This window comes from Canis lupus, chromosome 34 (assembly GCF_011100685.1).
Source record: "Canis lupus familiaris isolate Mischka breed German Shepherd chromosome 34, alternate assembly UU_Cfam_GSD_1.0, whole genome shotgun sequence".
In the NCBI taxonomy this organism is placed as follows: Eukaryota; Metazoa; Chordata; class Mammalia; order Carnivora; family Canidae; genus Canis; species Canis lupus.
In genome coordinates, this window is record NC_049255.1 from 31390646 (window position 1) to 31406958 (window position 16313).

The following is a 16313-nucleotide window of genomic DNA, read 5'->3' on the forward strand; positions in this document are numbered from 1 at the left end:
AATGCCAGAACAATCGAGGAAGAACTGATCCCGGCTTTCAGTTTCCACCTTGAATAGGTCTCGGACCTGCATTCGCGATAGTCCTGGAGCTCGTATAAATTGTATTTTCTTCAACAGGTGACTTTTACACTACTTGCTTTATCTCAAATGTGTGTCACAAAATATATTACTGATTAGTTACTCAACAGTAAACCTATTAATTGTTTCTGATTTTATTTTGCATTATAATAACTGTTGGACAGAACAATATTTCATATTATGGTATCATTTCTATTCCTTGTTGATTAAATCACTCTCTTCTTAATTTTTTACCTTTCAAAATTTCTTTTTTTTAAGCAAGAGAATTATATTTAGCTGATTGAGAAAGCAGATTAAAATGTTGTAAGTAGTGAAAATAGAAATTTAACCCATTAACATTGAATTCATAAAGAACTTTAAATTTCAACATTTTCCACCATAAACACTGCAACACTTAAAAAAAAAAAACAGGCTAGTATATGTAACTATTTCTTTCCAAGTAAGCTTTAAATCACAAAACAAAGGGAATCGCAAAAAGATAAATGATGAATCACAGTCTTTACATTGGGAAGCTTATAGCATACTTCCACAATTTAACCACTTTCACTATTCTCCCTTCAAAAACTATTTTTGAATAAAAAATAAAGCAGACATGGAGGCACATAACTGTTTCAATGTGAATAATGATGAAATAAGGTAAAGTAGGTATGTGGAGGTGGATGGAGAGCCAGAAGGCAAACAGATCTTATAAACAGAGGTATAAATATTGATAAAACATTAATTAAAATTTATAAATATTTATAATAACTATACTAATAAAATTAGTTTGTACACCCTTGATGTTACAAGTTATAATGATAGTTACTCAAAACAAATTACAAAATCTTTAATGTGTACATCTTTAGAGAATAACATCAATGAGATAATGCTTCCAACAAAGTATTTTATTTCACATTATGTAATTTTCTAAACACATATTTCTTCTTTTGAATTTTACATGGATATTTTTAAAAGCCTGTAATGTGAGATATACATGGTAAATTCTAGGAGCATCTCAAAAAATTACAAAGTTACCAAGCAGTGTAATATACTTAGAGTCGTAATATTAATATAAAGTAGAAAAAATATTCAAGATGAAATGAAAATCATTCCAACTTATTTGGAGAGGTTAAAGGTACTTATTGTGGATTTTTCAAATGCTACAACTAGTTAGACTTTCTAAAGGCACCTACTGTTACCTGGTGTATATTAATCTATTTCCCTGATACTTGGGTATTTGCCTTATTAAAAATGAAATTTATAGTTCCAGATAGGAGATAAAATGGGATATTACAGAAGAGCCAGGCTTGTTAGACCTAGAAAACATAGCATCAGGTTATTGTTATGCAGTTTTCCTGAAACCCAATGGGAAAGAAGACCTCAAGCCAAAGCCTGGAGTTAAGGATCTTTTTCACCAATTTACACAGAAACCTATACTCTAATGTCAAAACGACACAAAACAAAAAACCAACACGATCAGTTTCTTTTGACGGTTTGTGAGTACTTGCTAAATACAGTTATATTTTTTCTTTTTTAAAGATTCTGACTTGTTAATGTGTAGTACACTAAGTGAATATTCATTAATTATGTCATTACTATTATTTTACAAGCATCTAGCGGTTCTGTATGGAATATGATTAACTGGTAGATAGTTCTCACCTAAATGGAGGCAAAGTTTGGAGTCAGGTCATACTGACTCACATAGAGCCAAAAAAGAGTAAGTAAGTCTAAACTCAAAGTAAAAGTCTCTTTGAATCTTAAATTCTTCATTTTTAAGCATGTTGCCTGCTTTACAGAAACTATTTTAGAGTGTTTAGGACCAACAATTATTACTGGCCCTGATTCATTTATTAAGTTTGATTCATATAACATGTTTGCATACAGTCAAATAAGTTGATTTCATGCACTTTTGATGATGATAAAAAAATGATCCAGGGAATATTGCAGAAATTGGAGAGTCCTCTTTCCCTTCTGTCCTCATGTTACTCTGGGCTGTGGATGAGTCTATTTTCTGGAGCTAAAACTTCAAGACTTAATTTGTATATAGTTTAAGGTGTATAATTTGCCCTTTAATAATTGCTGAGACAAAACTGGCCCAGCTGGTGGTTCTGAAATATGGTGGGGATACCGCTAGGAGTGCCCAAGACTCTTCAGGGGGTTTGCAAAGTCAAACTGTTTTCATAATGCTACCCAGATGTTTAACCTCTCACTTGTGTTTTCTCATGAGTGTACAATTATCTTCTCCAGGGACTACATGGTGTGTGAGATCTCAACAGGTAAAATACAGAGGCCAGGATGAGATTCCAGTTATTATTTACAAAGTCAACATAAAGGAGATTTGCAAACATATCAAACAATGCCACTAATTTTCTAATTTTCTTTTAAAACATAATTATTTTTCATAAACTAGTTACTTATATTTATATGAGTTATTATTTTTAAATCAATGGGTAAATACTTATAAAAGTTCTGTTATAATTTTTAATATATTAAGTATCAAATGATAACTCAAACAACAAAACTCTTTGTTGTTCTCAATCATTGTTTAAGAGTCTAAACAGTGTTAAAAATAAAATTAAAAGAGTTTGATCCAAGAGTCAAGGCTGACTGTTAGAGAATAAAATCTTAGGGCTAATCACAGAACATTTAAGAAAAAAAGAAAAGAGAAAGACATTTCTTACAAGTTGTGGACACCAGAGAAAAGAGCAAGCAGAAATAGATGGAAGAGAGAGCTATTCTGATCTCTGCTACCACCTTTTTATCCTGGCAGGTGTTATTCCAGGACACCCTGGTTTTCTGTCCACATATCTGCCACATTAATACAAATGATTATTGTTGGAGAAAGCACGTAATGCCATCATTAAGCACAAAAGCCAACTGACTGTTGTGAGGAAGGGTGTCTCTGTATTCATTTGCTTTCAAAATTATATTATTATATTTAGGAATGGATGTTTTGCATTATTTATGTATTGACGTATTCTGCAATATTTTAAAAGTGTGTTATATTTATAACTTACATATTTATTTATAAAATGCATATGCCTTATAATGGTAATAAACCGATAATACACCAATAGCTTACATACATTTAAGTCAGTATTTTATTTTATTTCCTTAAAGATGTTATTCATTAGAGAGAGAGAGAGCACAACTGTGGGGATGAACAGAGGGAGGGACAAGCAAGACTCTGAACTCTGGACTCAGGGCATGATCCAACTGCCCCCAAGATCATGATCTGAGCCTAACTGAAGAATCCGACCCTCAACTGACTGAGCCACTCAGGTACAAATTAAGTCACTATTTTAAGTAAAAAAAAAAAAAATATATATATATATATATGTATGTATATATATTTTTAATATATATATTTTATTTTGAATGAATTAGCAATTTTTAAAAGATTTTATTTATTTATTCATGAGAGACACACACAAAGACAGAGAGACACAGAGAGGCAGGGACACAGGCAGAGGGAGAAGCAGGCTCCATGGAGGGAGCCCGATGCAGGACTTGATCCCAGGTCTCCAGGATCACGTCCTGGCACCCAAAGGCAGGCGCCAAACTGCTGAGCCACCCAGGGATCCCAAAGGAATTAGCAATTTTTATTCTATTTATTCACCCTGAACCTTATTACAATTAAATATATTATTATTTATAAATAGTATAGTTATTTATTTTAGAATAAAGTTTTAAGTTAAATAATGAGTAATGAAAAAAGAGCTTATATTAAATCACATTATTAACAAGTGTATATTTTTATGCCATTATAGGAAATTATAAAAGCAAAAGAACAGAGCAGTTAACATCCCAACTGTAGTTTTTGACTCTGGTGGCAAGATTGTTTTTAAAAGTTAGGAAAATTCTATTTAGCTATTTTAGTTACTATTTGTATTGGTAAAAAATAAAAGAGGCCAGATTAATTGTGCTATTATGAACACGTGAGATTGTCTGGCTTTAAGTTTAACTAACTTCAAAAGCTGGATATGAAGTAAGTACTACTACTGTCTTTTTAGGTGAAAAAATTTGATTAGGAAATTATACAAAAATGTTTTAATATATAGTTTATAAAGATAAAATTGAGAAATAGTATTTATTTGATCTGATTACATAATGAATATATACTCAGTGTGAAATTTCCCAGAATGCAGACATTTCTAATGAAACAAAATCACCCATAACCTGTCACATCAAGATTACCAGTGTGCTTATGTGTTGTGGCCAGTTAATTTATGGGATATTTAATCCTTAACAAAGTGTAAATCAGGTTTCCTCTGGTCAGTGTCCAACTGAACAAGAACGTTGGCTACAGAATTCACCATACAGTTATGAACTATTACTAACTTCATTAGCTTTCTTTATAAAAATCCATCAGAGGCAATATATTGCCTCCAGCCTTAATTGGCTTCATATTCTGACCAATTCTTGAAAGAATTAAAGATAAATTCCTAGAAATCCTAATTCTTGCTTAAAAGAAACTGTGTGTTAAAGAATTCTTTGGTTTATGCCTCAGTGAACTTTTTAAACTACATATTTATTTTTAGGAATTGGAGATATATGGCAGTATGATAGAAACAATAAAAAGTGTAGCTTTAATTAACGTATACACATTTTTCATGAAAATAGGATATGCCCAAGATACAACAAAGATTAGAAATTTAGAAATTTAAATTTAAATTTAAATCTGTTTGTAGGGATGTCTGGGTGGCTCAGCAGTTGAGCACCTCCCTTCCGCCCAGGGTGTGACCCTGGAGACCCGGGATCGAGTTCCACATCGGGCTCCCTGCATGGAGCCTGCTTCTCCCTCTGCCTGTGTCTCTGCCTCTCTCTCTCTCTCTCTCTCTCTCTCTGTGTCTCATGAATAAATAAGTAAAATCTTAAAAAAAAATAAAAATAAATAAATCTGTTTGTAATGGGCAAAACAATCTAGTGTAAGAGACCTGGAAGGGTAGTTATGAGTAGGGTGAGTGTGATTCATCTAAAGAACCATACCAGTCAACTCAAACAGATGGCTGGCTTGTGGCAATGCAGGCCAGTACTGACATTGCCAGATACTTCCATTTTTCAAAAGAAATGGAAAATCTGGATCTTTAAATGAAATCTCCTGCTTTTATATTTTGACCAACAAACAAACAAACATACTAGTGTGAACTGCAGGAGGCAAGCAGCCTCCTCCAAGGCACCTGGTAGGGACATCTAGTTAATGGACTGCTTACCATGGAGATAATGTTGGTCAACACTACAATGCTTGTAAGTGAAATTTTAGAATATAGTATTACAACCTATATTTGGAATTTGTATGTCCAAAATTGTTTTATGACTTCTTTTCTCTTACAAACAGTAACAAAAAAGCCTACTTGCAGACTAGACTAAGCCCTTTATTATTTTTAGACTTTCTCAGCCCTAAACTTTCAAACTCCTAAACTTTCCTTTGAGACTTCCTGTTCTTGAGTCATAAAGGAAATATCTTGTTCCCTACTGAGGCCATTAAAAGAGGTTTCTAATAATGTAAGATTTTTTTTTTCCTAAACACTTCAGGGTGCTCTACTATTTATATTCTTTGGTTATAGATCTTATAGATATAGAAATTCAGAGAGAGAAAGGAGGAAGAAAGTTTGTTTTTGTTTTCTGGTGTTCTCCATAGGCGACTGTTATTTTTGTTTTAAAATTTAGTATTTCCACCAAGATGAATTCCATCTAAACTTTACATTTGTAGCCAAATATGCCTTGAAGATTTCTTGCCATTATTTATGGCTTATGTGGGTAGAGAATAAATTTTTCTTGTGAAAAAGAGTTGAAAGGTGGCTGCGAGAGGATGTCCTTGTGCATTTTCCAGTGTCTGGTAAATGATTCAATAGTGGAACTATGCTGGCCTAAAATCAGGTTTCCTTAAACTTTGTCTCCTGCCAGGCGTCTGGCTATTTGAGGCATATTTTTGCTCCATTTCTTAGGTGGAATTTCTTCTTTTACCAAATATAAGGCTTAGAAATGTATACCTTGTTTCGTGGACTCTTCTTGTCCTTCATATTCGGGAACCACGTATCCCACTGAGCCCTACTGTGCTATCTTTGAACAACACATAGAGGTAAAGCCATTCATGTTTGACAGAATGGACACACATAACTCTGGAGCTTTATAAGACACAGGGATTGATTCATCTAGTCAGTGCAGCTTATGCCTCCAGAGACTGACTAAATGGGGGTGAAATGTGGGGTGGGTAAGGCAAGAAACAGACATCTCCCATTCATTTCCTAGCAATCCAAATTCTTATGCACCAGAATGAAGAACATGTGTGTTCACAATTATGTCTTTTGAATCATAGTATTTCTGATTGCAGTTACCAGAAACCCTATAATTGCTGTGTAAGTTATTGACTATTTTCTTTAAACTTTAGTAAAGTTATACTTTTTTAAAAAAATTTAAAAGTTATCATTATTTTAACAGAAAAATATTAAAAGTATTATAAAGTATTATAAAGGAGTGAGAGTCTAGTACCATCATTATACAGAGCTTATATTTCAAACTTCATAGTATGACATATTTTTCTAAGAGAAATTACACTTAAACATAGAGATATAAATAGGAATTAAAAATAACTAATACACACTGTAATAGAATATACATAACTGAAAATCATAAAAGCCATAACGATTATACTATAGTTTAAAAAAAGTTTCAGCTTTTCTCTCACTAAGCTATTACGAAAGAGAAAATTGCTATAATTTGTATGCTATGGACTCCCAGCAGGTCCTTGCTGACTCAGTGACTGACTAACAAGTAGGCTAATTTAAGTGTAATATCTCTTCTGTTCATCCTTTATTAGTGGTGTGTAAGAGCATTGAAAAGGCCAAAAGTCAGGCAACGAGAGAGAAATAATAATACCTTGGTAATCTACTGAATTGGGGAACCCTGAATATCTGAGAAGCATATACATTCAAGTTACCTCATTTTGAAAAAGCAACTCCTAGAGTTTGGGTTTTAGCCTAACTAGTAATCTAAATGGTTATATGTATGTCCAATTAAGTAACTAAATCTGGGCAAATAAACAAAAGAATTATATCATTTCAGTACACATTTCTTTTTTTTTTTAAGATTTTATTTATTTATTTATTCATGACAGACACAGAGAGCGAGAGGCAGAGACATAGGCAGAGGGAGTAACAGGGTCCATGCAGGAAACCCGATGCAGAACTTGATCTCAGGAACCCAGGGTCATGCCCTGAGCCAAAGGCAGACGCTTAACTATTGAGCCACTCAGGCATCCCTCAGCACACATTTCTTAAATATATACTTACTTAAAACTCCAGAGAAATAATATTGCAACAGTGTATATGGAGATGTTACAAACCTATTGGAAGACTAAATAATTGTCAGATTATCACCATTTCTGAATGTGTCATGATATATAGATGGGAGATCAAAGTGTACTTTGTAAATTTATAGAAAAAGATAAATTTTAGGGGAAGTTTTATGTATGTGTAATTTCATAGGAAATGATTTTAATTTCCTCTGTGAAAAAAAGCAAGTTGTGAAATATTAAATAAAATGACAAAGACAATTTTAAATCTGGCAATGTGAAAAAAGAAATTGTTCCTAAGGCTTTTTAGTCTAAAGATGGAAACCAGACTTGTTTACATCTCTTGGATGTGAAATTCTAATGAGTAATGACAGCAGCTTCTAGGCAGATGACTCAAGTCTGTTAAGAATGCTTGTGCCATACAGATAAAAAGGAAAGAGAACAGCCATAATTAGGAAGGCCATTCTGATCACTGGTTTGAAGATCAGCAGTACTTATTCGTTGGTCTTGGGATCAATGATTCCAAGACAAGTTGACTACTGACACTATATGTGTTGTCAGACTAATTGGAGAAATTGGCATTGATGCAGTAAATGGAATTGAACTAGAGCAGCTTTAAAATGTCAACACTTCTGCAAAAGAGGGTTTGGGTTAAATGAAAAAAAAAAAACCCTCACATTAGATAAATCAGAAATATAACCAGTCTATGGATGATACACTGCACATTACAATGATACGGATGAATGAGCAGAGTACAAGCTGGTGGATCTTGGTTACATCACTTAATTTTTCTGAGATTATCGTCTCACCTATAAAAAGGAGAAAGGCTATTTTTCTTCCAGATTTAGAGTGATGATCATTTTCTTTAAGATTATCAAAATTTTAAAAAATTTAAAAAAAAGATTATCAAAATTATAAATTGCTATTCAAATGAGTTTCTTTTTTATTGGTGACTTAGGCTTTTTGCCTATGCCATACTATATGAGACTTTCTGACTTCACATCAAAAGATCTTCTTAGCTCTTTTGTAGAAAAAAAATGCTCCCATGTGTACTTTTGGATTTTATGGCTAATTTTTCAGAAGGTTAATAGATATGATACTTGGGGCTTTATTAAATGAAGTTTGTGAAATGTAGAGATAGATATATATAAAGGGTTTATTTCAGGACTTTTCAGAGCCTTCAAATGCTAATGTGGTTTGTGTCTTTCCAAGAGCTTGTGGGAAAATGAATCTGTTGGATCTCAAATTTGTTTGAACACAGAATCTTTCATTCATTCTATTGATTGTTTCCTTTTTGTGCAGAGATTTTTAGTTTAATGTCCTCCCACTTGTCTATTTTTATTTCTGTTGCTTGTGTTTTTGGAGTCTGTGCAAGAAATTACTTCATTTTCTAATGTCATGAAGCTTTCCCCTATGTATTTTCCTGTGACTATGTTTACATTTTTTATCTATTTTAAGTTGGTATTTATGTATAGTATAACATAAAGATCCAATTTCAGGGATGCTTGGGTGGCTCAGTGGTTGAGCAATTGCCTTCAGCTCAGGGCGTGATCCTGTAGTTCTGGGATCGAATCCCACATCGGGCTCCCTGTTTCTCCCTCTGCCTATGTCTCTGCCTTCTCTCCGTGTCTCTCATGAATAAATAAATAAAATCATTTAAAAAAACAATTTCATTCATATGTGAATATCCATTTTCACCAACACCATTTAAAAAGACTATCCTTTACCCATTGTTTATTTTTGACACACTTGTTGAGGATTAGTTGATAATATAAATGTGGGTTTACTTCAGAAAACAAAAGATAACAAGCACTGATGAAGATGAGAAGAAATCGAAACCTTTGTATACTCTTGGTGGAAATGCTAAATGATGCAGCTACAATGGAAAACACTATGAAGGTTTCTCAAAAAAAAAAAAAAAAGAAAGAAAAAAATAGAAATAGGGCTACCATATGATCCAGCAATTCCACTTCTGGGTATATATTCTAAATAATTGAAATCAGGAACTCAGAGGGATATCTGCATTTCCATGTTCTCTGCAGCATTATTCACAATAGACCAGATACAGAAACAACTTACATGTTCTACATGTTGTCCATCAGTAGATGAATGGATTTGAATGGATTTAAAGATGTGTTATATACATACAATGGAATCTTATTCAGTCTTTTGCTTTTCTTTCTTTTTCTTTTTTCTCTTCTTCTTCTTCTTCTTCTTTTTTTTTTTTTTTTTAAGAGAGAGACAGAGATTGAGAGAAGGAGAGTAGGCACACATGGGAGGCAGGGTCAGAGAACTCAAACAGACTCCATGCCCAGTGTGGAGTTCGACACCAGGTTCAATCTCACAACCTTGAGATCATGACCTGAACTGAAATCAGGTCGATTACTTAACTGACTGAGCCATGCAGGTGCCCCTTATCAGTCTTTAAAAAGGAGAAAATTCTACCATATGTGAAAACATGAATGAAGCTGGAGAACATTGTGCTAAGTGAAATAAACCAGTTAGGTAAGAACAAATGCAGCATGATTCCATTTATAGGACATATCTAAAATAGTGAAACTCATAAAAACAGAGTTGATGTGGTTTTGGGGACACCTGAGTAGCTCAGTGGTTGAGCCTCTGCCTTTGGCTCAGGTCATGATCCTGGGATCCTGGGATCGAGTCCCACATCAGGCTTCCCACAGGGAGCCTGCTTCTCCCTCTGCCTATGTCTCTACCTCTCTCTCATGAATAAATAAATAAATCTTTTTAAAAAAAGAATGGTGGCTTTAGGAGCTATGGGGAGGGGCAAATAGGGAGTTGCTGTTCAATGGGTATAAAGTATATGAGATGGTTGTGTTCTAGAGATCCCCTATATAACATTGTGTGTATAGTTCACAAGTGTTTTGTGCATTTACTTTTTGTTTTGTTTTGTGCATTTAAAATTTGTTGAGAGTAAATTTCCACAATAAAATTGTTACCACTTTTGTTAATTTTTATAAAAAAAGACTAGGGCAAAACTGCGGTGCCAGCTAAGTTTGCCTTAATTTTTCCCAATAGATACATAACTTTAACAACACTCAAGCCAATGAGACAGTCTCAACACCAACACCATGACTGAATTTGCCTTCCTTAGGTAGTACTTCCCACCCTAGAACCCTCACATTTAACTTCCACAGGGCCCAATTTCTGCCAGATGATGAATTAAGCCATGTATAATGAGTTCAAGTGCTTCTCTTTCTGATTAAAGCAGTACTATATCATTATTGTTTGGGGAGTATCTTATTCAAAATGGTACCAATGCTAAAAATTCTAGGATTGTAGATTAATTTTGAAGGCATGAAGTTTCATCTCCACTTTAACAGAATGATTTGAGTCAGCACATACTATTTGCCAGATATTAGTAATATAGAGAATTATATCCATTCTAACAGTAGCTGCCTGCTGAGTGGAGTACAGATGAAACAGAAAATAAAGAGACTAAAGAGTTTTTGTTATTGTGATTATTTAATTAATGCAATATTTCAATGTAAATGAAAAATTATTTGACAAATTTTTTTCTACCAAATTAAAATATTACAATCTGAGATTTGAAATGGACATTAATGGTTGTTGGTGAGACTTCTTTTTTCTTAAAACAAGAATCTATTTTATATCACATGATTGAAAATGGTTGTATATGTTGCCTTTACTTAAATATTACTGATAATAAGCTGAATTGTTAATTATTCAGTATATGGAGATAAACATCCATCTCCTTGATTTATCTAACTATTTATTCTACTTTTGCACTCTGGAGTAAAAAGAGAAGTCTACTTCTTATTTTCACATGACAGCCCTTCAAATCCATCTACACTTTGATGTTGGGATCAATGATTCTAAGACAACTTGAACAGCAAGACTACATGTGTTGTCAAGTAATCAGAGAAATAGCTATTAGTGCATTGCATACTAATAAACTTGAGCAATGTAAGAAAATTAAGACTGAGATGGTGTCTCTCCCTCACCCAAACAGTTCTCTTCTCTTGGCTAAGCAACTATAATTCCAGCCACCTTCATTTATATGACACAACTGACAGTCCTCTCATCATTCTTTACTGCCTTCCTGATTCCGAATTTAGTACAATTTTTAGTAATCTTATTAAGGTGGGATACTAAGACACACAGGTGTGGTTAGTCCTAGACAGACAAGATGCTCCAGATTACCTCCTTCAAGGTCATGTGAGTTTTATTGTCTTGCAATAAGATAACAACTAAGATAACTTTTTACATAAACAGTTTACCAACCTGGTTAAAATGTTTTGAAATTAGTCAACTGACTCTCTCATCTTGGATGGAAAATGTATCTTCAGATTTATACACTTAATTTTATTGTTCAGTTCATATTAGTTTTCTATTTGATAAAAATATTGTTAGCATTAATTATTTCATTCAATTTATTGGCTAATATTACCAACTGAACCTCAAACACAAATTCTAATCATGTTTTCTGTGTTATCATCTAAATTAAACACAGTAAATATTATATGGCCTTATGAGTCTTGTATTTTTACTAGATTCTATCTCTAGTATCTTTCCTCTAGCTTTTTTTTTTTTTTTAAGATTTTATTTATTTATTCAGGAGAGACACACAGAGAGAGGCGGAGACATAGGCAGAGGGAGAAGCAGGCTCCCTGCAGGGGATCCTGATGTGGAACTCGATCCCAGGACCCTGAGATTACACCCTGAGCCAAAGGCAGATGCTCAACCACTGAGCCAGCCACCCAGTCATCCCTTTCCTCTAGCTTAACCTCACTATAATAATCAACCTTTAAAAATTTGATCACAAAGATAGTTATAATTTCACCTATTTGTCATCAAGATTTTGTTATATAATCATTCCCTTGAGGGTAATATGAGAAATTGTCTAGTGACTTACTGAAAGCAAATACAACAAAACTATGTCATTTTCCTTAAATCTGAAACACGCTCTTGAAACATGAAACTAATCTGCCCTAAGGCAGAAAGAAAAGCAATAAAGGATAAAATACTCAGTGGGGGAAAAAGACAAAAAAAATGTTATGTTGGCATAAACTAATTTCTTCAGATTTGTTCCCTGACCTCACCCTCACCCTGTTATTTAACATACCTTATTTGATCATGGTACTTGACTTTTTGAACCTCATTTGATCTGTTTCTTTATGTTACCCTCAATATTACCCCATTTCACTTTCTTCCTACTTCTGGCTCTCCAAAATGCAAACAAATTTAGTTCTAAGATTTGTTTTCCATGATGGATTTCTAGTAAAACACTATCCTTTAGACTGACTTCAGCTACAAAATTATACCCCATTATTTGATTCTGATAACCATTTTCAAACCTGTTCTTGTTGAATTCTAACTTTCATGGTTACGATTACATATGATGTATTTAAATTCTTATTTTGTTATAATTTAAATTATAATTTAAATTTGTTATAATTCAAATTATAATTTAAATTTGTTATAATTCAAATTATAATTTAAATTTGTTATAATTTAAATTATAAGTGCCCTTAAAATATATAAAATAGCACAATATCAGAGTTAAAAAAAAAACTTATTTATTTATTTGAGAAAGAAAGCGAGCAGGAAGGGAGGAGGGGCAGAGTCAGAGTGGGAGAGAAAATCTCAAGCAGACTCCCCATTGATCATGGAGCCTGACACAGGGCTCAATCTTCCCTGAGATAATGACCTAAGCCCAAAACAAGAGTTAGATGCTTAATCAACGGAGCCACACAGATGCCTAACAATATCAGAATTTTTTATATTTCAGGCAGCAATTCATATAGGTATTGTTTGGCTATAGTGATTGTTGTAGTTAATGCAATGTTAATGTTGTATTTGACATAGTTAAAATAATGTAGTTTATTAACACTGCTTATTAAGAGATTCTAGCCTCACTTCTATCCGCTCCTGGCAAACTCCCCTGTTTAACTTCAGTATTTTTTAAGGAATTTTGAAAGAGTTTAAGAGTGGAGTCTAAATGACTTTTGTATGTGAATTCTTTTAGAGCCAATAAGTCTTATATGATCCATTTCTACTTATTTCCACAGACTAAGCCATGATAAAAGAGTTACTTAGTTAATAATCTTTTATAAATTAAGGTATTAATAAATATGTATAACTTAAGCCAATGAGTCTACTCTCATGGACATTTGTGAGAAATATTAGGTAACAAAGATAGGATGAAATTATTTTGGACCTCATTAAAAATAATGGTTCTTAAAGTTTTATGTTAATCAGAGTAAACCATGATGCATGCTTAAAATATAAATTACTAGACCACTCAAATAATCTTATTAAACAATAATCTCAAGAAATAAGACCTGTGAATCAGATTAATAGTTCCCAAATGATACCTGATTATTGTTCAGAATTTAAGTGACACAAATTTTTTGTTCAATATATAAAGAGCAATATACATAAAGAAGTTAGAATTGAATAAAGATATGCTGACTTATAAAGAACTAGAAAGAGAATAAGCAAGGTGGTGGAAAGCTCCAGTTACAATTTAAATTGAAGTTAGGATGTACTCTATAGTCCCAAATGAACATTTTGGAGACATATTGGAGATTGAAATAAGAGATATGAAAATTGGTTACTTTTACAGCTAAGTTTAATTTAGTGGAGGGATAAAGAGATTTGTAAGAAGGATATTTATACAAGCTACTTTAATTATTTTTTGAAATGGAAAATTTAGCTGCTAAATAATAAGACATGATCATTTTAAAGAATAGAATTACCATGAGCCATAATAAGAAGTTTTACAAGTTGGGAACTTAAGAATGTTACACACTGTGCTGGCCTAGTAGTTTCACTATACTGCTGAAAAATTTCAAAGATATGCTGAATATTTTCTGTAACAAGGAGTTTACGACCTTCTGAAGAGAATCAGATTAGGGGAAAGTCTAATTTTTAGAAAATAATTTAATATTCCATTTGCTCTGCTTCTCTTTAGATTTTACATATTTTTTATATTAGTATTCTACAGAATATATTACTTTAAATAATCACTTCTTTTATGTTACTTTTGAGAATAATCCTAAGAGGGGAAGATCTGATACACCCCACAAATCTTCAATCTTTACAACTTAAGTTTTTCTCACCCTAATAATAGTTTCCACATTGTGTATAGATTCAGTCTTTATTTTACAAGGCATTGGCAATATTCTCTGCAGCTATGTGGTCGGAGTGGTTCTCTTGCTAGTTATATAGTATTCTTTTTTAAAAGATGTATTTATTTATTGAAAGCTAGAGAGTGGGAACAGGGGTAAGGGCAGAGGGAAAGAATCTCAAGAAGACCCCCTACTAAGCACCAAGTCCCATGGGGGGGCTAGATCTCAAAGCCCTGAGATCATGAGCTGAGCCAAAATTGAGAGTCTGACACTAATTGACTGAGCCACCCAGGCGCCCCAATTCTATATTAATACTTAAAAAAAAGAGATTTACTTAGTTTTTGAGAGAGGGAGAGAAAGCAGGGGGGAAGGACAGAGTGAGAGGGAAAGAGAAACCCAAGCAGACACTGTGCTGAGCGCAGAGCCCAACTTGAAGCTCTATCTCAGGAGCCTGAGATCAAAATCTGAGCTGAAACCAAGAGTGGAATGCTCAACCAAATACTTTCCCTATATATTATTCTTAATTTCCAATAAGTCTTGTGTTTATCTGGTAATTCAAATGTTTGCTTTATCTTATTTCATATTTTTCCAACATTTGATTAAAAATTTTTCAAAAATATAGCAGAGTTAAAATAATTTTTTGGTGAACACCTATATACCCACTACTTCCATTTTACCATTAAATGCCCATCTATCAGTTCATCTTCTTTTGGATGCATTTCAAGGTAAATTGCAGACATCAGCAAACTTCTTCCTAAATGTTCTCAGCATTCTTGTTAATTTTATTTCAATATTTCTTTTTATTTTTTGAAAATAAAATAAAATGCAAAACCCTTAAGTGTACTTCATCTAACTTTAGAAAAAGGATTTCACCTGTGTGACCAAATCGTATTAAAGTATAAAATATTATTATTGTTCCAGAAAGTGTCCTCATACCCTTTTCAAATCAATCCAAATTCCAGCCTCCAAGTGACAGCCACTGTGCTGAAATTTGTGTTCATTCTAAAAGTTCATGTAAATGAAGTTACATAATAAATACCCTTTGTAAGGCTTCTTACCACATCACATCCATTAGTGTCATATCCAAGAACTGATGCTATGTAGCTTTCACTATAAAAATATATATGGATTTTTTTTAAATTTTTATTTATTTATGATAGTCACACAGAGAGAGAGAGAGAAAGGCAGAGACACAGGCAGAGGGAGAAGCAGGCTCCATGTACCGGGAGCCCGACGTGGGATTCGATTCCGGGTCTCCAGGATCGCGCCCTGGGCCAAAGGCAGGCGCTAAACCGCTGCGCCACCCAGGGATCCCTATATATGGATTTTTTTAAGCAAGCAACCCCCCCACTTTATTGCAGTGTAAAACACTGTTAATTTTATAAGCCATAAAAATAGAAAATAAATTAGGAAAATTAAACGTTTTCCACAAATATTCATTACTTAATATGTTATAAAAATTTTCAATGTTCTTTTGCATTAGCACTTCAAATGATTTTTCAAAATTTTTCCTGATAAGTTTAAATGCATGAAGTCCATAAGTTTAAACATTATCTTCATAGATAATGAAATAAAAAGAAATACAAGGCTAAGCAGAAAAATATAAGATTGTTAGGTCATTTTATAAAGGAGAGAAAATAGAAAGGCAAACTTAGATGTTTGAGATGTATGCAGACGTTTTACACACAACATATTTATATTCACTTTTTAGGTCCATGTTTTAACTACTAAAAAATGGCAAGTCATCCAGGACCTACAGAAGAGCAAATGCAGGAAAATAAATACTTAATGAAAGGTCTGTCCATTTTCTCGGCTTGAAAATCAAAAGTGTTTTCAATATATCAATA

General features: G+C 33.1%; 1 long non-coding RNA gene across 4 annotated transcripts in view; it reads left to right on the forward strand.

The window, feature by feature from the left end:
* The first annotated feature begins 3227 nt into the window (after positions 1-3227).
* Positions 3228-16313, forward strand: part of LOC102156697 — an 87612-nt gene continuing 74526 nt past the window's right edge. For 3 of the 4 annotated variants that reach the window (XR_005383945.1, XR_005383947.1, XR_005383948.1), the window contains exon 1: positions 3304-3339. This is a non-coding gene — a long non-coding RNA (uncharacterized LOC102156697). Of the gene's footprint in view, positions 3340-16313 lie in introns of all 4 variants that reach the window. The other variant, XR_005383946.1, reaches the window with a different exon arrangement.